Consider the following 26,366-nt stretch of genomic DNA (forward strand, 5'->3'; position numbering starts at 1 on the left):
AAAATAATTTTTTAAGGGGGATTTTGGGGTTGTGCAGCAAAACAATGATGTTTTTTTACTTTCTTCCTTTTGTATGTGTCAAAACACACTGGCACACTCCTTCAGTGTGTCCCCTGGTTACATCCTACCCAATGTATGCTTGGCAAGAAGGTGCAGCCATCTTTTTGTTGCTGCAATCACAGTTTTGAGGCCACGGCTCTCACAGGAGCCAGCACAGCCATTTTGCTGTTTCTGCGCAAATGCAGCTTGGTGATGTGGGGAAATACTGTTGAGTGGGTCAATATATCGCACATCTTGCGCTATGTAGGTTCAAAGGCAATTTCCAGGCATGCAACGTCCACCTAGAACTCATCGATCCCAACCCCCGAAAATGCAAAACATGCTCCACTACCTCAACTGTCTGAAAGAACAACATCTAGTAATCGAAGGGGCAAGAAATGTCGATGAGTGGCAAGAAACAACACATGCATGCAAGGCGAAGGACAGTTATGATTATCTGAGAAAATGATAGCACTCATCAAGCAGACATGCACACAAGTATGGGCAGAAGACATCACCAAACTAACGTGGATTGAAGCTCTCAAAAAACTAGTAAAAGTGCACCAAGAAAAAATCATATTAACTTTCTTTTTACAATGAAGGGACTGTTTCTGTCGGATCGAATTAACAATGCATCTGAACTGTCATAACAACCAACCTCAAGAAATGTGCCTCTGTGCTGATGGACTATTACTGGATCTGCGGCCAGCAAGCCTACTTGCAACTCCCGCCTTCTTGGAGGGGCTACTATTCGCTAGCCATACTTCACTTTGCCCTGCTAGTGGTAACAGAAGAATACCTGAAGGGAGGACCTGCTCGAAGCACCCACCGTGCCCACAACAGAGGAAGCATCACCAAACGTTTGCATCCTCCCTGAGAAAGGGCCCTATGGCCACCTGCGAAGGAAGAAAATAATCTTAAATTTTCTATCAGAAGACTTGTCTGAACTGCTTGCACAGATACCTGATGAATATAAGCTCTATAATTTAACAGAGACATGTTTTTGTATCACCAATACCAAGCATCCAGACACAAGCCAATGCAAAATGGCTCTGCATTGTGAAGTGGGAGTTGATCCAGCTGGCTATTGATTCACAACAAGGGTTCAATGTTATAAAAATGGAACTGAGAGCCCTAATACTAATGATAATACAGAACCAGTATGTACTGGGTCTTCTGACAGCCATGGAAGGAGGTGTTTGCAAAAAAGATCGGGAGTTCATGTTGCACATTCGCACCTTCTGAAGACGCTGACAATGGGACATTGACGCATGTCATTGCTGCAGTACATGAGCTGCGGGTAAAAAAGAAGAAAAAACTGGGGTTCAAGAAGAAGAGTGATTTACCATGGCCTTCAGGTGGGTCCCATCATGGATCGGAACATAGGTGAAAATGTTGATATCCATCATCGCGGTTATCCTGGTGATCTTCTGCGTGTGCCAATTGGGTATTGGGTTTTTTGCCAAAGCTGTGCCTAGTAGCGCCATGATGATGGTTACTATTGGGAATACTGAAGTACCTCATAATACAAAAGAAGTAGAAATACAGACTGACCAAACTGACCGCTCCGTTCACCACATGGTCCCAATGCCAGTTGGAGATATATTAGATAACCTATACCACACAACCATTGTTTCTCCCCCCGACGCCTAAAATTTCAAAGAATTGTGGGTCAATCTGGCTGGGGCTGGGGGTGTATATACACACGACATGTACACCTGAGCAGTACGTGCAAGCAGGAGAAATCTTAAGACATGAGTGTAGGGCCTGGATGCAAATAAAAGGAACACCCGCATGAGAGGAAGCAGAGATGAGGGCCAATGAGCTTAAATATGGGCGATGAGAATATGTTACTGTAGAAGTAATGGAAGGGGAGAATGTTGGGTTGGAAATTAATATATCCCACTCCCTAAGCAGTCACCTGGAGACAGTGGTGAGATTTTAGGGCTGGAGAGATGCAGCCTATGGGTTTGAGGACAAGGAGACATCTTGCAGTCCTAATCTGGATTAATTGAATGGGGCAAAGGGAGGTAAGGGGCAGGTTGAAGAAGAGGCTGTTGCAATAGGCAAGCCTAGAGAGAACCGTCTGCCCTGGAGGCATTGAGCTTCTGGGGGAAGATGAGGAAAGTTAGAATGCACCTAATGAGTTGTAGCTGAAAATTGGACTCTTGGCAAGGTCCATGATGTGTGGAGAGAAATAGAGAGAGGAGTCAAAGATGATCCCAAGGTTGTTGCATCACAAGTGGGTAAGGGAAGAAGACCGAGGGGGTCTGGACAGAAAGTGGGGGGGCAAGGAGCAGGTGTCCCAATGAGAAGGATCTCTGACTTACTGGCCTTCAGTAAGAGATTATTGGCAGAGCATCATGCCTAAATAGCAGACAGTCAGGTATGATGGAGGAGGTAGAAAAAAGCAGCTTGAAAAGAGCTGTTTGTCATCTGCGTAACACTGCACATGAGGGGAAAAAGTAGAGATCAGGTGGGCTAGAGGGACCCCTCTGAACCCACCTTGTCCTCATAGTACCTAAAGGGAGTCACATGCATCCACTTTTCTAAGCATTGTTGACCCATAAACAAAAATGTTGACATCCACCCAACTGCTCTGGTTGTGGGCTGCATTTTCTTTTTTTTCAGGGGCATATCCTACCCATATGCACCACACACTACCCTACGTGGGGGGGACCCCCAGCAAGCAAGTAAAAGGACCATGTCTTTCCAGCACAGAACTCCCAAACCCTATGAAAAATGTGAGCAAACCATAATAGTGGGTAGCTAAAAATAAGTGGTGTCATTGGGCAGTAATCAGATTACATCTATGTACAAGTACTAAACTAGTGGGCCCTTAGTATTTTTGTGGCCCCAGTCCTGCGACCCCAAAAAAGACTTCAGACCTGAACCAAAGTAGCCAAAGATATATTCAAATGGGCATCTATGTATCAGTGAATTTGTTTGGTCAGGCAAACGTATTTCTAATTGGGATTTGCCTTCATTTGAGCACTTTTAAAAGCAACTTCTGGGCCGATTTAAACCAAATAACAAAATGATGTTGAGTCAACTAGATGATACCTCCTTGCAGATATTTGACATGAATCCATCCAGCAGTTTGATGAATATGTAGAAACAAAACCGAATATGTGGAGAATAAATATGAAAGCATATGCTTTGGACACCACTATCATTGTGGCAACCCATACTGAAACCACACAAATCTTTCCTGAGATGGGTTTATACCTTTCTGGGAACGTTTTTTTGCAAATTGAAAGATGACAGATATATAAGATGTTCAAAAACTGTTCTTCCTATCAGATGCCCAATTCTATGCATAACTACACAGTTGCTATTGCAGACTTTGTAATTTGTACACTATTTTCTAGAAGAAAAAATTCCTTATTTTCAGCTAATTTTCATAAGAAAATTTAATTGCTCATTGGGTCTGAACTGGAGTTGAGGTTCAATGAATTGTTACTTCTTGGTACTGTGGAACATGTAGCATGTTAGCTGAAATTGATTGCCGATTCTACTCAAAAAGTTCAGATAGAGGGTATTTTACTTGCATTTTTCCAATGGACCATAACAGTCATACCCTAATAAAAACCTGGAAATTCAGTCACAAAACTTTGTGAAAGGAACATTATTCCTGCAGGGCAAGCAAACATCTAAAAGCCAGTGGCACTCTCCAGTTATGGAATGTGCAGTTGCTTAGCATTCGTCAATGAAGGCCCTGCAATGTGGGGTGGGGGCACCAATCCATGTCACAAGGGGTCCCTCCCAAAGCTTAACTTTGGAAAGAAAGTATTTCATTTTAAATTCAGGGCTCTGGGGACATGCTGCAGTGATGGTTGACTGTCGGCACAGATTTGAGGTGATCCAGCTCCTCTGTGTATGTCAGGAACCAGAATGCTCTTTTTCCTTCCTGGTTCCTCTGTGTTAGGAGCACCGGAGCAGGATGCCTGAGGGGCAGAGGCGCATCAAGTACGGAGCGATGTGGGGAATAGGAAAGAAAAAATGTATTTCTGTATTGTGAGTGCCTATTTGTGTGTTAGGATGTGTGAGACAGGCATGGTATCAAGAGAGACATAGACTCAAAGATGTTTGTTTCAAAACCTTTATTTACCAAAGTTTCTGGGTTAGTATAACACCCAACTGGCTCTAACACTAAAGGGATTGTTCCCTTTACTGATTTTTCTAAGGGCCGTTGAACTCTTAAAGTCCAAAGTAAAAATCTGTCTCTGTCTAAGCCTATGCCAGCCCTTACTCTTCGAGAAAATGTATTAGGAAGTCTCTCAAAAGAAAAATATAGTGGTTCAACAAAAAATAGGAAACCAAGATTGGTTTCAGGTGGTCTTCTCACCAGGTGTACGTTGGTCAGTTTCACAAAAATTAGTTCAAGCAAAACAGGGCTGTTCATAAATCCTTCTCCATAAAGCCCTCACAATACTCTCCAATACATTTAATGTATTTGGGTTCCTTGAGTTTCCCTTCCCAAAGTTTCAATGTGTTCAAGTCCAAAACACCACAAAAGAAGTATAACACAGTTTCTCGTTCAACTTCTTGGGGTTCCCTTTCCCAATAAGAAAATTGTTAGGCCTCTCAAGGTTCCTTCCCCAAGCTCAGGACCGTGCAGTTTCAAACACAAATTCAGTTTTGTCAGGATGCACTTTGTTTTCTTTGTTAGGCCTCTCAGGGTGCCATTCCCCTGGTTTAGGCCCCTTTTTGGTTTCAAATGCAAGTTCAACGTGTTAGGATGTACTTTTCCTTTTAAACACAGTTTGTTCATACACACTTCACTTGTGGGACACAGTCAGAGACTTTCAAAACCTCCTGCTCTTTACTCCTCCTAGGCATGACCATGCCAATCTGTACTCCACTCTTTCATCCATGCTCTTCCTTCTTAAGCCTTTCACCTTCATATGCTTCCCATGCCCCCTTCTTATTCTATGTTTGCTTTCTTGCACCTGGACACTTGCACCATCCTTACTTTCTTGTAAACACTTGTACCCTTCTTGCTTTCTCGTGCAAACTTGCACTGCCTCTCGCTTGCTTTCACCTTTTCCATGCCCCTGGCTCTTTCCTTTTTCCTTCCCGTGCCTCTTGCACACTTCGCTTGTCCATTCGGTGCTCATTTGCACCCTCCTTTTCATTGTGGGTTACTTGCACCCTTTTTCCACACCTGTCTGTGCTCCTGGTGCTCATTTTCCACCTTTTCTTTTCTTTCTGCTCTCTCAGTGCTTCTTTGTAAACTTTCCACTTTTTACTTTCACTTTTTGTCTTTTGCACACTTTTCCAGTCGCTTTTAGCTTCAAAACCTTTTCACATTCTGTTGCTTGCTTTTTGCCCCATGCTGCTGTATATTCTGTGCCTTTCTCCCACTCTGCTACAGTCACGTGCACGCTCCCTAGTTTCTTTCTCACTGCTTGCATGAAACTCACTGGTCAGCGCCACGTTAACTGGAGGTCCATTCAGGATACACAGGGTTGATGTCAGAGTCTCACCATCTGCCCCTAAAATGCCCTTGCGGCCGGCACAGCTCCCAAAGGAACAAGCACTTCCCTGGACAATGCCAGCAGTATGCAGGCAGCCTCATTCTGGCTCCTTGGAGACATGCCTCCCTCTTCAAGCTGTAGCCCCTCACAGACACAGGGCCAATGTAGCGGGCCACCATTCTCCTCCAGCCCTCAGCTCCTGCCAGTTTCAACACCTTGGCTCCTCTGGTCCAGACAGCATCCACAGCTTGCTCACTCTCTTGAAATAGACCACACCTTTTATAGTTGTGAAAACAGTCAAGTGGAGACAAGTGTCAGTGATAATTAGTTAATGCCTGACTCTGTCTGACTCTATCAGTGGGACAGATAAGTTCTTTCTAAAGCCGGTTTCCTTACTTTCCCCATGTTGTTTCTATGATAAAAATGTACTGCTCCCAGTTGACTTTTCCTCATATGAATATTGGTTGGAAATGGGGAGGGTGAGATGGGGTGAGATTGAAAGTACCCCATGAAGAATAAGGGAGAGTGGATTGGGGTATTAGTGGGACTGAGGGAATACCATGACTCGCCCTTGGGTATCCTCCTTCCAGTCCATCGTGACCCTCCCCTCAGGTGATCCTCCATCACTTGTCCACCCCCGGGTCAGGATCCAAAGTGATGGTCCTTCCCTGGACACCTGAATGGAAGATCCCAAGGGAGTAGGTGGGAGAACACTGTCAGGTTTCTCACAGGTGTTTGATGTGTGTGTGTGTGTGTGTGCGTGTGAGTGTTTGTGTGTGTGTGTGTGTGTGTGTATGAATGTATGAAGGTATGTGTGCATGCAAGGGTGTGTCTGTGTAAGTTCTAGTGTGAGTTTTGGGTAAATGGTGTGGTATCTGTATCTGTAACAATGAGAGAAACAGAGCAAGAAAGATCTAGAATGAAGGAAAACCCTGATTTTGTATTTGTGCATTGTGCATGATTGTGAGGACGTTGGGTGTATGTGTGAATGTATGTATCTATGCGTGCATGCAAGTGTGTACTTGTGTAAGTGTGATAATGAGTGAGTATTCTTGCTTTCAGGTACTAAAACTACCTAATTAGGTTGCTAGTTTCATTAGCTGTGCTCTTTGATGCTATGGAGGGATGCTACTCTAATGTTGGGGATTTATGTAAAGGCAACCTCACCTTAAATAGAATTATAGACCAAGGTTCACTCATTTAAGTTAAGGTTCCATAATATCTCATTTAAACGGGCACACCTTATTTTCCAAAAGTTACAATTATTTATTCTGAAAACATAGTTCAATGAACAATTGCTTATATTTGTATTTCAAAAAACCTCCTAAAGCTTTTGCTTAGTGTTATTACACTTTATTATGAACGCAGTGCATAATATACGGTTGAATCGTGTTGTTCAAAATATTCTAAAGCTTTTGTTTGGCAACACGTGTTGCGATTTTTTGGATCTTCTTCAAGGCTATCAATATAATAAGAAAGTAACCATCATCAATGTTTGTTATCATTCTACACTTAAAAGTGTATTTTACATTGTCATTATACTGAAAAGCATAATAGTAATAATGAAAGATCAACTTGTTAGCTAAATATATTTTCCTTACTATGAGAATATTGTCAGGGTTGTACTGTTGAGGTTTATCATGAGTAGGTACTGGAAATACATTAGTCTTCTGAAAATGAGGGAAGTTATGATTTGGGAAAGAATTATATGCGTTCATCTCCACTTTCCTGTTTGGGCCTTAAAAATTCCATTAAAGTGTGGACACTTGCCCTACCCAAGATGGAGGCTTCAGTCGATGATCCGATTGGCTGAGCTGTCCTCAAGGTCAGTTGGAAACACCATTAACTGCCCTTCATTGTCCAGAGTTCAGCTGAGGTGGTCAGGATCCAGGAAGCTCCAGTATTGCGCCTTTGTTTGTAGCAGGAAAGGAAACATTTATTCATTGAGCTTCAGTTGAGAATTGAAGCCTTCAGAAGATCACAAGCTAAGTGTTCATTCAACTTTTTATTTAATACTTTTCAGTTCAGCAAAAGAAAACTTCCTAAATGATACCTGAACTCTTATTTCACCTTCGACATGAGAAATATATGTATATATGTAATTATTCTGCTTTAATTGACTGTGAAGTAATTTGAGTAACCTTTAAGGTTTGAACAATGAGCGTGTGAGAGTCTTTTTTCATTTGTATTGTAAGCAACTGACTATTTTCTTAAATCAAGCCATGCACTTTAAATTTGACTCACTGTCCGCTGTTCCATAATCATTTTTTGTAAAATAAAATGAGTCAGTTACTCTTAGGAAAGCTTTCCTAGGTTGTTTGCATTGTAACATTAGTTTCACTTTGAAGGCAGACGTCAAACTGGTTTATTCTGTGAAGCCTTACTTCTGATAGCCTTGCAATATAACATTGCAGAGTTATGAAGCAGCCTTAATGTAAAAGTCAAAAGTTGCTTGGCCTGTTTTGTGTCAGTTTCACCTAACAGCTGACATGTTCAGTGCACGCGAGCTCAAGGACACCTTGCTTTTGGATCTGAATCTTTATTCATGAAACTGGAGGTTTGCAACTGACATTTAAGTGCCAGGTCTCCCATTGGCTGACACACTCGCGCGTGTTTACATTTAGACTGTCTCGAAGGGCTCTGAGGCTTGTAGCTTTTGGTTAGTGATCATGCTCGGTAGGCGCGCGATTTCTGACAAACTCTGTAATTTAGCATGAGCCGTTCGGAAGACTCCTGACAGCGTCATTTCATTTAACATTTTCATTTAGATTAGAAAGTATTAGTTTGGAACAATAAAACAATTAATGGGAAGTGCAGTGACTTTACACTTTACGGTGGAGACAGGAGACTGCACAGGTTGCATGGAAATTTAAATTAAAAGAGGAGAGAAAAGCCTTGACTCTGAGGATTAACCCTATCATTCCTGGAACTGTGAACAGTCTAGTGGCTGAAAGGTTGTTCTTCAATTATTTGACTCCTGGAGTTGAGTGTAATGTCAAAGGATAAAGTTGCTCATCAGGGTTATCCATGGGGTTTGACTAGATTGGCAGATAAAATACTCTCTATCCTCAAAGTCGTAAACAGTCTTGACTCTAGCTTAGAGGTCAGTGGAAAGTTGTAAATAAACAAGAAAGTTATTCTTCACAGGAAACCACATACCACTCATTTGAAAGTTAATAAGCATCCCTCTAAGCCTTCAACAGACGGAGAACAGGTAACAATTCTTTTAATATGCAATGTGAAATCCTGGTGGGAGGTTTATGTGCATGTTCTTTAACAAGAGATGTTGTTTTATGTCTTCTCTCCCACCACAGATATCCAGAGGGCTCAAAGGAATCTGTTACTGTTATTTATTTTATCCACTTCCCCTTTCCCCCAGGAATATTAGGTGCTTAGCCATGGACAATTACGTTGAGTGCCTCACACCTTTGTGGGTCTGTCAGGATTCAGCAGCTCCTGTGGACGTTGAACCAAGACTCAGCCAGACAAATATAAACTAGGTGAGCCAATAATTGAAATTCAATGCTAACTAACAATATCAACTTGAATACCTTGCTCCAAATAATATATTGTGTTAAATCCTTCCTACTTCATTCCATTGTGTTCACAACTGTTTCACATTTTGTGTTCTGTCATCCTAGATCAAAATTGATTTATTTTGTACAAGATTAAATTATGTATTTATGTTCTGATAGTTAATATGATATATTTCAAACGTATTTCACAATTTTGTCCTCCTTCAATTATCAGGATTTTTAAAGATAGTTTTATATTATTTTGCTAGTCCTGTGTTTCCTCTGGTTCTATTGTCTCTCAAATACATTTATTTTATTTTGTCTTTATATTGTTCTTCAGCTTTTCAGCTGTAAATATGCCAGAGGGTTTAAGTTTAACCAAAAGTGTTGGCATCATTTCAATTTACTCCATTGTAATAACTGCTTCCAAATTCGTCCACAGGTTTTTCAGCTTCCTCTCTTACGAGCATGCTGCCTGTTCCTCATTTAAATTTTTGTAAACCCTGCCCTCATGATAAACATGGCACCCTCCATACACGTAAATATGTGGCTCTGTTAATACGTTTTTTGTTTTTATAATACATCCGTCAATTTGGAACTGGGCATATTCAGTTCCAAACTTATGGGTTTTTGCCTCTGTGCCAACCAGCATCAACTCAGTTTTGCTAGTATTCAGGGCAAGGCCATTATTACAAATCTACCTCTGGATCAATCCATATATCCTATTGATAGTGATCTCATCCTCAGAAAAGTTGCCAGAAAGAAAGATGACACATTGTGTGTCATCAGCGTAACTTGTAAATTCTATCTTATATTTTTCTAGGAATTTAAGAAAAGGGAAAGTGAAAATATTGTTATATAGGGGAGACAAGCAGGCTCCTTGTGGTACTCCTTGTGTGAGCTCAACTGGTTTTGTACCCGCCACTGTACTATTAACATGATATTGACGATTGCTGAGAAATGATTCAACCCAGCAAGCTGCTTCTCTTGAAAATCCTGCCACCTCCTTTAACCTGGAGATCAGTAGTACATGAGCTACCAAGTCAAAGGTGCCGGAGAGGTCAAGCACCATAAGCATAGCCATCAGCCTATTGTCCATAATCCTAAGAAGCCTAGACTTAATGTTTAGAAGGGTAGTCTGTGTACCATGGTTCTCCCTAAACCCTGACTGCCATTTATTCAGTATATTGTTAAGTTTAAGTTGAGCCATAGCTTGAGTGTATGCTACATTATCAGGAATTTTGAGCAGGAATGGGGAGTTAGAGATGGGTCGATAATTCAGCGGGTTCAATGGGCAAATACCAGTCTTTTTCAGGAGGGGTGTGATCCATGTATTCTTAATGCCACTTGGAACATGACTTTCACTGAACGGGGCATTCACACATTTTCACAGAGTACTAATGAATACAGGAGAACATGTTTTTACAATCATAGCAGGGCATGCATCCCTCTTACAATTGGTTGGTTTCAACTTTTCTATTATCAGTGCCAGTTCAGATTCAGTCACTGATTTGAAGACAGACCGTTCTTCTGGATTCCACATTTTTTGGGTGGTGTCTGTAGTTTTATCATCATTGGATATTATCACTTTCTTTGCCAGTTCAATATTATCGTTAATGGTGTTTAATTTACCTATCATGGCATCCCGAATCGAATTACACCATTCAGCATCCCTGATAATACCTTCAGCAGTAACCATACTTAAATGTTCCAATTCCTCCAGAATTGTAAACAATTCCCTAGGTTGGGAATGTGCCTTATTAATTCTATCATTGAGACAGAATTTGTTCGCAAGGACAACGGCTACTTTAAAGCTTTTTGCTGCAGTTCTATATGCTTCATTGTCAGGCTCCGTAAGAGAAATGTTCCATCTATAGAGGGTGTTAATTTTTGCACTCTTGAACATTTGTAAATCTGGGCTATACCTCAAATTAGCCTGCCTCTGAATAACTTGTATTGTTTTCCAGGGGGCTAACGCATTTATGGCTTTTTGGAGAGTACACTGATATTTCTCCGAAATATCGTTCACAAGAAGAGAGTCATTCACTTCCTGACAAAAGGATGTTAACAATGGATTTATGTCCTTAGGGGTGAGATTATTGATGTTTCTACATACCACCATAGTTTTAAAGACTTTCTTATGCGCGATTACTCTATCGCATACAACCCCAAAATGTATAAAAAAAGTGCTCTGACCATATATTTATTTATGTATTATTTGTTTATTCAGATTTGTAGAGCACACATTAGCCCTAGGGCATCATGCCGCTTGTTACATACATGGCTTAGTTACATATACATGAGGATATATATAGTTACAACAAATCTGCTATTTTACATATTTACATGTGATGTTTTACATTCATGACCCTCGCCCAAAACCCCCTCTGGCAAACCCATTGGCCAGGTGGAGTCAGTACTCAGGCCTCTAGAGCCTGGCATCCTCTTCAAAAGCCCTCATGGGTCCAGTCCTGGCGCCTATGGCGCCAGGCTCATACACCATGAACAACAATGTCCTTGGGAACTACTTTATTGTATTGTCAGCCAAAATGGAGGCATCCACATAGCTTGGTCCCTAAGAACCAAGCTATGCGGTCGACTGTTTAGGGTGTGGCAGGCCTGGAACTACTTTCCCTGGTACTACTTTACCTGGGCTATATAAACCACACCCTGACTGCAGAACATGCTTCGTGTTACTTTGCAGCTTGCAACGTGACGCTCACCGTGTCCAGCTATTCCCTCGAACCTCGGAGAAGCAGAACCTGCAAGGAGACAAAACGAACATCATTAGCAGCAGCATCTTACCTGCAGTCTTCATCTTTAAACACTCGCAGCTACTGAGAACAGCTTCCTCGAATCTGCACACCTCCCGGACAGAACGACCTGAAAGAGGAAGATAGAGGCAACATTAAAGAAAGCTGTAGAGACATTTACAAATTACGAACTGCTCAAGAGGGTTACCTGGCTGGTCGCCTCTCGGCTGGCACCACTCCCGACATTCCACTTGCACTGAAGAACACTGCGACCTACAAGGAAGGACAAACATAGGTTAGCAAAGGCAAGACTTAGCAGCGCTGCACATAGCGCTTACTTACCGCATCATAATGCTCTTAATATGCCATAATTTACCAGCGGGGCTCAAACAAGCCAGTTCGCTGCGCTGAAGCTCCGCATACTTAAGGGAGAAACAAGAGATATTTCAAACAAAGAAAGGCATGCATGATAGCAACAAAACTAAAGAACACCAATAAGACCTACCTGAACAATATCAAATGGGCCGGCGTCAGTGAAGTAACTGGACCGCACGCGCCCATGAAATACAACGCGCCCTGCAAAGAAGGCAGGAAGGAGAACACGCCTAATTCTACCACAAGGTGAGGAGAGGGCGCCAGAGGGACTGAAAGCATACGGGGGTGGAGGGAGGATACTTACCCCAGTCGGTCAGTCTTGAACACAGTCCTCCTGTATTTTCAGGCAGAACCTTCCCCGCAGACCACATCAGGACAAAGCTGAGAAGCATATCAGCGAGTAACCCAGCTAGGTGGCGTCCCTGTGGAGAAGGATGAAGCTAAGGAATCGGGAAACTACCAAGCTCGACAAACGTAGAGGTCAGTTTGTCGAGTGAGAAGAAAGAGTTGCTGACCTTGCACTTTGCAATACCAGTGATCTTAATTAACCACCAACAGTCATCAAGAATGCATGCCGTTGAAGCATACATCGATAGCCGAGCAGTTGGAAATTATATTGATCAAGAACTGGCAGCAGAGATGGGGCTTCCTTTGTGTTCTAAGCCAACTATGGACAAGGTAACCACTGTGGATGGGACAGAAATCGCTTCTGGACCAGTAACCCAGTGCACAGCCAGGGTAACCTTGCTGTGTCAGGACGGACATCGGGAGTCTATTTCATTCGATCTCATCAAGGCACCTCAGTTCAGGCTAATACTAGGGATGCCATGGTCGGTTGCTCACAACCCTTTGATAGACTGGCAGGCACGAAAATTAACCTTCCCCGGTGACTGCTCCCCTGCCTGCTTTTACCAAGAGGGGAAACCCAACGTCGGTATCCCCATGACTCCCGGAGCGACAGTATCAACCCTGGGAGCAACTAATACCTTGCCAAGTGAATACCATGATTTCCAGGATGTTTTCCGAAAAGGACCAAGCCAATACATTGCCGCCACACAGGCCCTATGACTGTCAGATCGACCTTGTTCCTGGTGCACAAATCCCTTGCAGCAGGATCTACGATCTCACAGAACCAGAAAACCATCATTTGAAATCCTATTTTGACCAGTACCTTGCAAACAGATTTATCCGTCCTTCGAAGTCCCCCGCAGCCTGTCCTTTGTTTTTCGTACCAAAAACGGAAGGAGTCTTGAGAACCTGTATTGACTACCGCGCATTGAACCAGATCACCGTGAAGAACCGCTACCCCTTGCCACTTACCCCTGAGATGCTAGACCAAGTTAACCATGCCCAGATGTATACCATATTGGACCTTCGAGCAGCGTACCACCTGGTCTGAGTCAGAAAAGGATATGAATGGAAAACCGCCTTCCGTACTAAGTACGGCTTGTTTGAATATCAAGTCATGCCCTTAGGGTTATGCAATGCTCCTGCGGCATTCCTCTATTTCATGAATGGCGTCTTAAGGAAGTGAATTGATGTGTGCGTCTTAGTGTACATAAACGACATCTTAGTATACTCAGCCTCGGAACAAGATCATGTCAGGCACGTTCGTTCAGTCCTCACCAAGCTCCGTCAACATCGTTTGTTTGCAAAGCTTGAAAAATGCTTTTTTCACGTCACCGAAGTAGAATTTCTTGGTTTTATCCTTACTCCAGGAGGCATCAGAATGGACGTGCACAAGGTAGATGCCATTCTGAAATGGCCTTCACCGACGCCTCTGAAAGGGGTACAAATCATGCAGGGCTTTGCGAACTTCTACCGCCGCTTCATCCCAGACTTCTCTCAGGTTGTGCACCCAATCACAGTACTATTACGAAAAAACAATAAAAAGTTAGCTTGGACCGAAGAAGCAGAAGAAGCCTTTCAGGAACTTAAATGAAAGTTTACCTCCACTCCAATCCTGCAACATCCTCGTCCAGACCTCCCTTATGTCGTTGAAACTGATGCGTCTAGTCTCGCAATGGGGGCTGTCCTTTCACAGAGAGACCCGGAAACCAGCCAGCTACATCCTGTGGCCTTCTGGTCGAAAAAGTTCTCACCTCCAGAGATTAATTATGCCATCACGGACAAGGAACTCCTGCTATCAAATCCACCTTTAATCCTGGAGGCACTACCCTATGGGGGCCAGACACACCATTACAGTCATCAAAGACCACCAAAACCTGCAATATCTCAAAACAGCCAAGGCCCAGTCCTCGCGCCAATTACGGTGGGCCCTTTTCTTTGCCGAATATGATTATGTAATCACATTTTGACCAGGAGTCAGAAACAGAAAGGCGGATGCCTTATCTAGCATGGGCATAGATGAAATAGTATATACAACTCCAGACCCAGTACCTATTATACCTGAAGACAAACTCTTGGGTATCATGACAGCCTTAACACAAGCAGAACTACGAAAAGAAATCCAACGGACAATGAATCCTGATGCCTACCTCGCATGGCAAACTCAAGGAGAACAATATAAGATGAAGGACCACCTACCCTTTTTTAGGGATCGCCTATATGTACCCAAGAAGAAATTACAACAGCATATTATTTCAAACTATCACGATTCACTGATCGAAGGGCATCCTGGGATCGCCAAAACCCTATCTAGGTGAAAGAGAACTTTTGGTGGCCTACCTGGCGTAAGGACATCATTCAGTATATTCAGTCCTGCGGTGTCTGCACACAAAATAAATCACAGAAACAAAAACCATCTGGTCTCCTACAACCATTGGACATTCGTCCAGTTTCATGGCACTCTCTTTCCTTTGACTTCATCACTGATCTACCTCCAAGCCAAGGGGTCAACACCATCCTTGTAGTTGTGGACTTATTCTCGAAGATGGCCCATTTTATTCCTCTCAAAGGCCTCCGAGACGCAACCACTTTAGCAAATGTGTTCCTGGAGGGAGTGGTTAAGCTACATGGCTTCCCTTTGGTTCTGGTCTCTGATCGAGGCAGCCAGTTTGTTTCAAACTTCTGGAAAAAATGCTGTGCAATAGCGCAGATCGACGTTCGGCTATCTACCAGTCACCATCCCCAAACGGACGGCCAAACCAAGAAAACCAATCAGACACTCGAGCAATATTTACGGTGCATGCTGCACCACGAACAAAGGAATTGGAAAGACCTACTATGGATAGCCGAATATGCATATAACAATTCTTTACATTCAAGCACTCGACAAACGCCCTTCTGTACCCTTCATGGCAGACATCCACCTACCTCTGAACTAGATCTTCCAGCCAGCTTGGTAATGCCAGCGGTAAAGACTCTACACACAACCATTACTCAGGCTTTCAAAAGGGCAAAGGAACACCTTATTCATGCCAAAGAAAAACGAAAGAGATTTGCCGACCAGTACTGGAAAAAGGCCCCTGATTATCAAGTAGGAGACAAAGTTTGGTTAGCCGCTAAATTCATACCCATCAAGGGAACCTGGACCTTTCATCCCAGATTCTTAGGACCTTATACCTTTAAGGCAATTATCAACCCAGCAGCCGTGAAACTGGATTTACCATCTAAACTACACATCCACCCGCTATTCCATGTGTCCCCCCTGAAACCAATGCAACCCGGCACACGGATTGGGACACCACCTAAGCCCATACTTGTTGACAGAGAACCAGAATTCGAAGTCAGAGATATCTTGGACTCTAAATACTCTAGGACCAAGCTATATTATCTCGTCGATTGGAAAGGATTCGGACCACAAGATAGATCCTGGGAGCCCAGTGAGAATTTCCACGCACCACGTCTAATCAGGAAATTCCATTGGAACTTCCCAACCAAACCTGGGCCAGACAGAAGGAACACCATTGGAGGGGTCTTAGGGGGGAGTGCTGTCACGACCCTCTCCCAAAACCCTCTCTGGCAAACCCATTGGCCAGGTGGAGTCAGGACTCGGGCCTCTAGAGCCTGGCATCCTCTTCAAAAGCCCTCATGGGGCCAGTCCTGGCCTATGGCGCCAGGCTCATACACCATGAACAACAATGTGCTTGGGAACTACTTTGTTGTATTGTCAGCCAACATGGAGGCATCCACATAGCTTGGTTCCTAGGAACCAAGCTATGCGGTCTAGTGTTTTGGGTGTGGCAGGCCTGGAACTACTTTCCCTGGTACTACTTTACCTGGGCTATATAAACCACACCCTGACTGCAGAACATGCTTCATGTTACTTTTCAGCTTGCAACGTGACGCTCACCGTGTACAGCTATTCCCTTGAACCTCGGAGAAGCAGAACCTGCAAGGAGACAAAAGGAACATCATTAGCAGCAGCATTTTACCTGCAGTCTTCATCTTTAAACACTTGCAGCTACTGAGAACAGCTTCCTCGAATCTGCACGCCTCCCGGAGAGAACGACCTGAAAGAGCAAGATAGAGGCAACATTAAAGAAAGCTGTAGAGACATTTACAAATTACGAACTGCTCAAAAGGCTTACCTGGCTGGTTGCCTCTTGGCTGGCACCACTCCGGACATTCCACTTGCGCTGAAGAACACTGCCACCTACAAGGATGGAAAACACAGGTTAGCAAAGGCAAGACTTTGCAGCGCTGCGCATAGTGCTTACTTACCGCATCATAGCGCTCTGTATGCACCATCATTTACCAGCGGGGCTCAACCAAGCCAGTTCGCCGCACTGAAGCTCCACATACCTAAAGGAGAAAAAAAGAGACATTTTAAACAAAGAAAGTCATGCAGGATAGCAACAAAACTAAAGAACAGCAATAAGACCGACCTGAACAATATCAAATGGGCCGGCGTCAGTGAAGTAACTGGACCGCACTCGCCCATGAAAGACAACACGCCCCTGCAAAGAAGGCAGGACAGAGAGCACACCTAATTCTACCACAAGGTGAGGAGAGGACGCCAGAGGGACTGAAAGCATACGGGGGTGGAGGGAGGATACTTACCCCAGACGGTCAGTCTTGAACACAGTCCTCCTGTATTTTCAGGCAGAACCTTCCCCGCAGACCACATCAGGGCAAAGCTGAGAAGCATACCAGTGAGTAACCCAGCTGGGTGGCGTCCCTGTGGATACCAGGTGAGCGTAACACATATTTACAGATATGGTTACAGATTACTGTGCAAGGAGTTGGTTCTTGAGTTTCCTACGAAATGCCAGGAGTGAGTTTTCTTCTCTAATGTCTGTGGGTAGTGCATTCCAGAGTTTGGCAGTAATATATGGGAAGTCTAACCCACCGGCTTTGGCCCTGTTAATACGTGGGATATGGAGTTGGTTGGAGTATTGTGGCCTGGTGGGGCATGTAGAAAGAGGACTTGGAGATAGTCTCAGATAGGTATGAGGGTGCGGATAGTGTGAGGCATTTGTGTGTGAGGGTGAAGATTTTGAAAGTGATGCGTTTTTTGACCGGGAGCCAGAGAGCTGATTGTCTAGCCTGGGAGATGTGTCCCCTTCTTAGGATGCTTAGGCCAGCACGGAGAGCATTGTTTTGCATGACTTGAAGCCTGTTTAGGTTTTTTTTCGGATGTGCCTGCCAGAAGGGCATTATAATAGTCTAGTTTTGCACCAATGGTTGCTCTGGCTATTGATAGGCAATTGGGTTTGGATAGGTGAGGTTTTATGGCAATTATTAGTTTGGTGGTATGTGCTGAGGAGGGGGTGATGGCGCTAACCTGTCTGGTCATGGTTAGTGAGGAGTCTAGGTATACTCCCAGTGTCTTGACTGCTTTAGATACAGGGATCGTGGAGTTGTCAATGGTAAAGTTGGCATATAGTTTGTCAAGCTTGGTTAGGGTGTTCTTTTAGCCTAGCTTCATGATCTCCGTCTTTTCCCCATTGAGGCAGAGGCCATTTACCGCCATCCAATCCTGGATGGTGGAGTAGATCGTGTGGCGTGTCTTGGCGTCTTTGTAGTATGATCCAGAGAGGGGTAGAAGTGCTTGCGTATCGTCAGCGTAATTCATGTACGCGATACCAAGTGAGTCCAGCTTGTCGAAGAGGGGCTTCGTGAACAAGTTGTATAATGTGGGCACTGTGCAGGATCCCTGAGGGACTCCGCAATGGATTGTGGTAGGTTTAGCATTTGCTATATCCGAGAAGGAGGTGACCCAACGTGCTGCTTCTTTGGCGAAGTTAGTTGAAAGTGTCAGGTGAGATGTGAGAGTCTTGTGATCAACCAGATTGAAAGCGGCTGAGAGATCTAGGAGCAGTAGCAAGGCAGGCTTGCCTTTGTCCATGATTTGGGTGATCCGATTCTTAAGATCCACCAGGGCTGTTTCAGTGCCATGTCCTTTCAGGAAGCCTGATTGTCTGGTTCCTAAGATGGAGTGGGTTTCCAAAAAGTGTTGGATTTTGCAGTGGACATCTTTGTCCATTAATTTCAGGAGGAAAGGCACTTTGGTTATTGGTGTGTAGTTATTGGGTTGTAGAGGGTCCAGAGTTGTTTTTTTTAGGAGTGGGCGGACCCAGGACTCTTTGAGGATGGCTGGGATAATGCCTGTTTTGAACGATGCATTGATGAAGGCCGTGAATAGTGGGGCGAAGCGGTCTGCGCAGTCCTTGATGAGCTTAGGTGGGCAAGTGTCCCCTTTGCAGGGAGAGGGTTTGAGGTTTTACTGCTCAAAAGGAGGTCTAGAACTTCTTGTTCAGTGATATCCCTGAAAGGGAATACAGGTTTGGTGGAGTTGGTTGAGTCAGGAGTTGAGGTGGTAGATTTCGTCCCTATTTGTGGTGGTCGGGCTTTGCAGTGGTCTTCAATTTTCTTTTGGAGGAGGTCTATTTTGTGTAAAATGGCCGTTTGGATGCTTGTACATTATGCTTCATCTTGAACTATTTTGTCTTGTGTGCTGGGAGGGGAGGTAAGTTCATTGAAGATGGAAAAGATTTCTCAGGAGTGTGATTTAGCATTGGAGATGCGTGTGTTGAAAGTGTTAGCTTTGGCTGAGGTGATGGCTGCTTTGTATTGGTGGGAGATAAAGTTGAACTCGTTTTTGGCGTTGACACTAGGATTGGATTGCCAGTTTTTCAGTGCTATTCTTTTGCAAGTGCACAATGACTGAAGTTCTTCAGTGAACCATGAATTTGTTTGACATGATTTCTTATCTTCTTTGGCTTCGAGGGGTGCTATCTCATTAATTGCTTTAGTGATGATATCTTTGTAGATGTTAGCTAGGGTGGTAGGGTCTTTGGCGAAGGGGGCCGCTAGATCAGGGATGTTTAGGTAAGGGCGCAAGTTGTCCTCTGTGAGCTTTTGGAGCTTCTCACTTGCACTGCGGTCGCAGGGGTGAGGGTTTTGGTGTTTTTGGTGATGGGTATAGTGAATTCGATACAGCTGTGATCGGTCCACGGCATGGTGTTGTTGGCGGTAATGGTCATGAGGCAGTTATGGTCCGCAATCCAATCTAGGATGCGGCCTTTGGAGTGAGAGGGACTTAATACTTTTTGGGTGACAACCGAGTCATTAGGTTCTTTTGTGAAGGTATCAGCGTTTTTGTCTTTCTCATCATTAAATCCTGGATTGAGGTCTCCTAATAGGAGGGTCTTGGTGGTGCTTTTGATGTTATTACTGAGTATGTGGGTGAGGTGTTTCTCAGAGTTAAGGGGTCTGGGGGGCGGTACAGTATGTGTATGTTGATGGAGCTGTTGGGGGACTGTGTGAGTTTAGCTGATAGCAGGTCAGAGTTACAGGTCCAGGGGTGACTGATAAGTCGAAGGTGGAGACTCTCTTTGTAGATGATGGCTACTCCGCCTCCCACTCGTGCTATTCTGTCCTGCCTAAGAATGGTGAAGCCTGGTGGTAGTGACAGTGGGGCCAGAGGCTTCATGGAGCCATGTTTCTGTGATGGCTAGTAGGTCGATGTTGTTGTCGGTTATGAGGTTGTGGATCTCAGTAGCATGAGCTGGGAGGGAGCGTACATTAATGAGAGCGCATTTGATGTGGGGGGTGGGTGTGCTTTTTTGTGGTGGGGTGGGATAGGTCTGGTGTGGAGTGTGTAGAGGCAGTGTGGGGTCTGTTGTGGTTGGCGGGGGACTGTTTGGTGGTTTTTGAGTGTTCCTGGTGAGGGGTGTGTTTGTGTGTGGTGCGGAGCCTAGTCTGTTGTTTCTGATTGCTGTAGAAGCGGGTTGAATGCTGAGTTCTGCAGTCAGTGTCCGAGCTCTGAGTCTATCCAGTCTGCAGATAGTTGTGGTGCAGGGTGGTGCAGGGCATTTGTCTACAGAGGATAGGTATGTTTCCGCTGGGGTAGGTTGAGTGGGATTGGGGGCGTAGCTGTGTGGTGTGCGTTTGGGGTGTTTGTGTGTGGTGAGAAATGAGAGAGCGGAGAGTGCAATAAGAAAGGTGAGCAGTGTGGTGGGCTGGGCAGTGAGCTTGCTGATGGCTATGGGCATTGTATTTTATTTTAGTTTTTATTTATTCATTTGTTACACGCCCAGACCCTGGGGTATCACGGCGTGGTTACAGGCAACTTAGTACATGGCAAATAATTGAGGATCAAAATTAAACAGAGTTTAAATACAGAGGACAATGTTAATGTATGACCTAGCTAAACAGTATATACAATGTGGAGACGGTCACATAGGTGCCCGTTCAGCAGGGTGCTAGTATTGGTCAGTATCGTAGTAAGCAGGGTGGGCTAACACTGTAGGTAGAATAGAAAATGCAGCAGTAGTCTAGTTCGAATTTCACCAGAGAGGCCTAAAAACACAGTAGGTAGAATAGTAAATGTGACAGTAGACTAGTTCGAATTTCAACAGAGAGGCCTAAAAACACAGTAGGTAGAATAGTAAATGTGGCAGTAGGCTAGTTCGAATTTCAACAGAGAGGTCTAAAAGCACAGTTGGTAGAATAGTAAATGCAGCAGTAGGCTAGTTCGAATTTCAACAGAGTGGCCTAAAACACAGTAGGTATGGTAGGATTTCTGCAGAGGGACTAAAATGCAGCAGTAGGCTGATGCAGTTTTAGCAGATGTATCATTGATCATTGTGGGCTTGAGAAGGGGAGGTGAACTCTGGGCAGCAACAATGTAAGATGATAATCAATGCAAGGCGTGATTGAGGTAGGGGTTCACAAACACTAGCATATGCATGGGCTAGGTGTCATGAGACATTTAGGATTAGTATTGCACATCATATTGAGCATAATATTCTTGAAGGTTATGGCAGAACATATATTTCATTCATAACAAACAGTCTAGATAATTGTTGTGCGTGGACATAATATCTCAGTCTTGGGTGCGTAAAAGGAGTGGTGGGGAGGTGAATTGCCGGCGGGTCGCTCCAGACGATCAGGCACTTAGGTTAGTGTTTTCGGGGGTATAATAAGGGAATAGAGTTACCTTGATTGCGAGTTGAGGTGCTACATGTATCGGGTCACTGGAAATGAGGCAGTTCGAGCAGGGGGACAGGCTAACAGCATGCATGGCGTGACAGGCAGGTGACAGGTGCTGGCCTTATCAGGCGGGCCTTGTACAGGATGGGCCGGCTATCGCCATCCGGTCGTGGCACGTGATGTATATAGGTACGTGGGGCCAATCACAGGTCGCTGCTTCAAGTGAGGTTGCTAGGCAACCTAATAAACAATAACACGAGCAGCCATTTTCAAAGCCCAAACTCGTGCGCGGCAATGGCAGCAAGCTTCCATGAAGCCAAGATGGAACAAAATAAATGTTCACAGGCGCTGCAGGCATCAAAGGATGGTCCATGGGCACAGGGATATCTTCTGACTGGCTAGAAATACATTATGACCCACTATCCAGTCCAGTGTGTTACCTTTATCATGTGTAGCTGTCTTTCCAAATTGTTCGAACCCTAGGTCGCTCAAGCCTCGTCAAGAGACTCGGCTCATGTGTTACTCCTGTCAGTCAAACAGTAGTTAAAATCGCCTAACAGAAGAACTTTAGTGTTAAGTTTTAGAAAGGAACACTTTGAGTTACATAATTGATAGGTGAAGTCATGCATAATAGATTGGGGTCTATACACGAGAACCACATTAAAAGTGGTTTCTGCATCTGTCCTTATTTTTATGTGTAGTGGGTTACATCCATCAGGATTTAGGAGTCAATTCTCCAGATGTCTAAATTAGTTTTAGAGGTAAGGCTCCAGGTCTCACCAAGTGCACATATATCTATATCATGAAGGACTAGATATGCTGCAACGTCCAGACCATGTTTGACTAAATATTTTGTGTTAAGTAGCACAAATGTTAGACACTTATCATGGTTCTAGTAGCTGAGGGTATGTATAACCTACGCAGAGGTGTTACGAACTGAGTTGGTATATCCCAGTCCACTGTTATTACTGCCTGACCATTATTTGGCATAGTTGTTTTCAGTATGTCCCTGCAGCCAGAATGTCCCTTCACGTGTTGCATAGTACTAAAATGATCTGCCTTTGCTTGCATTACTGGGGGCTGAGTACTAAGTTTCTCTCCCAGATGTGATTTATGTGGGGCACTATCGCCTCCAATCCAGGCACGTTATCCCTGCTAGAGTGGGACACCGGTGCCTCTATTTGCCTCTCAAGAAGGCCCTCACGCGTAATATCAAAGTGAGTGCGAGCGTGAGTGGGTATCTCCTCCAATTGTGTGTTCCTAGTCTCAGATTGAGCTTTGGCCTTCTTAATCAAAGATGTAACGCTGACAACACTCATGTTAACTTACTTAATCGCGCAGAGTTCACCTTGCACCCAGGAGCGCCACAGACCGGCTTGTCCCTATCACGCCGGCGCTCTTGTGCCAGAAATGCAAATAAGAGCACCGGTGAGGACTACAATCCTAAAGGGTTTCGCAGTTCTTACAACCCACTAAGGTAGCTCTTAGCAAATTTGTGTGCGAAATAGGCACGTAGTTTCTGTCTAAAATTCAGATAGATGAATGAGTTAAAATAACTTTTAAAAGAAGCACAATATATTATAAATACAATACAAGTAAAATCTAGCCGCAACAATAAATGTATACAGCACGAGAACATTTCAGTGCAGTAAACGTGCCGCAGCAATTTCTAAAAGAGCGTCAGGCAGGCTAACTGCCATTAATGCAAATGAATGCAAAAGCCATAAAAAGAGGACTATTCATAAGTGCAAAGTGTGCACACCAACTCCTATTTTACAAAAAAGTGCTGTGCACAACTCACGTTTTCCAAGTATAAAGCCATGCAAACACTAATAAGAAAAAATAGTTTAGGTAAGTATGTATTATTTATATTGAATTAATCAAATATCTAATGATGGAGTATATATATATGCCCTTGCTCTCATTTTCAATTTATTTTCTTCTTAGTTAATATTGATGAGTGGCCATCTCAACAGCTAAACAATTGCCTGTAAAATTAGTTATATATTATTGAGTAGATAGACCATCCGGTGATCACTTCTTGCAAATACGGTCTGTTGACAACCGTTTGCATTAGTATAGCAGAGCACAATCAGTGAATTTATGGACATGTTTTTCTTTTTATTTCTAAATGAATCTTTATGTGTTTTGCAGAAATGGCTGCTCAAATGTAATGTCTGTTTGTTGCTATTCCATCTCTCCATGACTGTCTGTCATTATCCCCCTTATGGGAATACTGGAACGATCAAGGATCTGCAGTTGCGACAAATTCAATTTCAAAGTATTTTGTTGTCCTTTTCAAGATCTAAAATAAAAAAAATAAAAAATAATAACTTTCCTCAACGGTCTTTTGATTAGCTACCATTGAACATGACATATGATGTGCTGCCCTACTGGGCGAGAATGCCTGAAGACAGATTCATTGCTCAGCTCCCATCCTAAAGTGATGCTCTGATGTACACACACAGGCTGCAGGTGAGCACTTCAGAGCACAGCTTTATTATAAGGGGCCTGCTGGGATAAAACCGACTCTTGGGATGAAAGAAGGAAGACAGCATATAGAAAGTTAGCAGCTCAAAGCACAGTTTATCTAGCTGTGCCAACCGAACCCATACACTCTATGAAACACCGTTGCCATGTGCAACTTTCTGCTTCAGTGCTATGAACATCTAACTTCCTACAATGAAATACTAACTTGAATCAAAGCTGACAGTTTTCCATCCCATGCTACATGGCAATAAGTGCCCTCACCAGTGCAGTATGTATGCGTGTGATATTGCTTTTCATTTCTGCCTGTTAATGATGTTGAAACATATCTGTACATATAAGTAAGACCGAGTTAGAGAAAACCGTGCACCTATTTTTAAAATAAATATTCACAGCCCATCCTACTCCCAAGGTGTGGCTTTTAACCATCCTCATCCCCTGTACTTTTTCAAAGTGCACACTTGTATTCCTCTGAATGCTGCACCTGCTACCATCGTAGCACTGGCATGGATGGCATTGGTCCAGTGCTGATCTTGCACCTGCCTCCCCAGCTGGTTACGAAAGTCTGCTTTTGCATATAGGTCATTTTTTTATTGCTCTTTATTGATACTTAGGGTTTAGCCCTTACCTGTGATAACGTCCAAAAGAGGATGGAAAGGAAAAAAAAATACATAAAAAAATAATTCAATGTTTAAACAGAGCCATTCAAAAAGAGACTGTACAGAAAACACCTTCGAAATGGGTTTCGTATAAACAATATTTACATCTGAAACATTGAACTGGTTTGATTCAGAGTAACAGTGTATCTCACTGAAAATACAAACTCATGGAACTAATCAGTTTGTGTCTAGTAACTTCTAACTCAGATCGTTTTTTTCACAAAACAGGCATACTGCCAACAGTGCAACTATTTGTAGCATTGAAATTACGACAATATAGTCACAACTTGAATGCGAATTCCAAAAGCAACTGGCTGTGTAAAATAGAATAGAATAGAATAGAATAAAACAGAAGCAAAAATTAATCGTGAATTGTGTTAGGAATTTAGAAAAGCACTGCAGTATAATCTCTTGACCAGCCTGGTAATAATGGCACAGGTAAATATGTGTGTATGACCTCCCAAAGGCCCATACTCCGCCATCTGCCTATTCTTGTCCCATCCATATCCATTACAAAACAGGGTAGCTCCCAAATGGTGGTCTGATCACCTGATGGCTCTGATCGAAGCCTGCTTGACATGTCAAAGGTACAACACCTTAGCTGCTTGACTGAGATGTGTGTGTCCTTTCCAGGCCTCAGCATAGCCATGCGCTTCACTATTCTGGGAGGGTGAACCCCCACCCCACCCCCCATAAGACCCATTGCCTCACCTGCACATACAAAAAACACCTGTGTTTGTCACAACCACTGACACTACACAGCATACAGCTACACAATTGCCTGTCCTAATCACATGACCACTGCTTTCACCAGTCCCCTGGCATCCCTAGACCAGCTGTCGTTGCAAAGGGCAGAAGTGATACAGGTATGCTCGTTTTGGTCCTCTTCAGGCCTGCAAGGTCCTAGAGCCTCCCTCCTTTCTCCGTCCAGCCTCTCAAATCTCATTTGAGCTGCACCGAAATATAAGTCAAACATCTTCTGTGTTTTCCACCAGTTATTGAAGATTCCTGGACGATTCATGTGTCCCTCCTGTGACACTATTAAGGTAAGCTTCCCTACTCTTACATTTATTTGCTGTTGCCCCAAGAGCCTACACTTTTATAATATGCCTCAACACTGCACTGTGGAAACCATGAACCTGTGCTCTGTAACTTCATTAAGCTGCTTGAATTCCATTGCTCCAGACCCTTTGTTCTTTTTGCTGTTTGGCCAACCTAATCTCCCTGCTTCTAAACTGTATTGTGATATCTTGAGTTTGGTCACTTTAGGCCGCGTGCTTTTAAACTGCACTGTGATACTGGCATTTAGGTCACCCTAGGTGCTTTGTTTCCAAATTATACTTTTATATTTGCTCTTTGGCCTACCATAGGACCCGTACTTTCTAAATGTACTCTGTTACTTGCATTTAGCCACCTTATTGACTGTGCTGCACCATTTCCCTGTATTACTATGGTGCTTCCTCGGGCCCAGCCCCTAAACTTCTCTTCTGCGTCCTTGAATACCACTAAACAGCTCACCAACCAAGACCCTGCTACTCACACTCCTCTCTCTCGTGTTGGTCTCTCCTCACAAATCCTTAGTGAAAACATTCTGCCAAACACTGAATCGCCCGACGGTTCACTTCATTTGTGTAATTTGCGTTTAGACAAACTTTTAAGGGATGTGGGTGACAGAATTGGTTTATGTGTAAGCCAAGCTGATGAAATGTTGCTGTA

Source organism: Ambystoma mexicanum, chromosome 7q, assembly GCF_040938575.1.
Source record: "Ambystoma mexicanum isolate Mex_15411 chromosome 7q, UKY_AmexF1_1, whole genome shotgun sequence".
In the NCBI taxonomy this organism is placed as follows: domain Eukaryota; kingdom Metazoa; phylum Chordata; class Amphibia; order Caudata; family Ambystomatidae; genus Ambystoma; species Ambystoma mexicanum.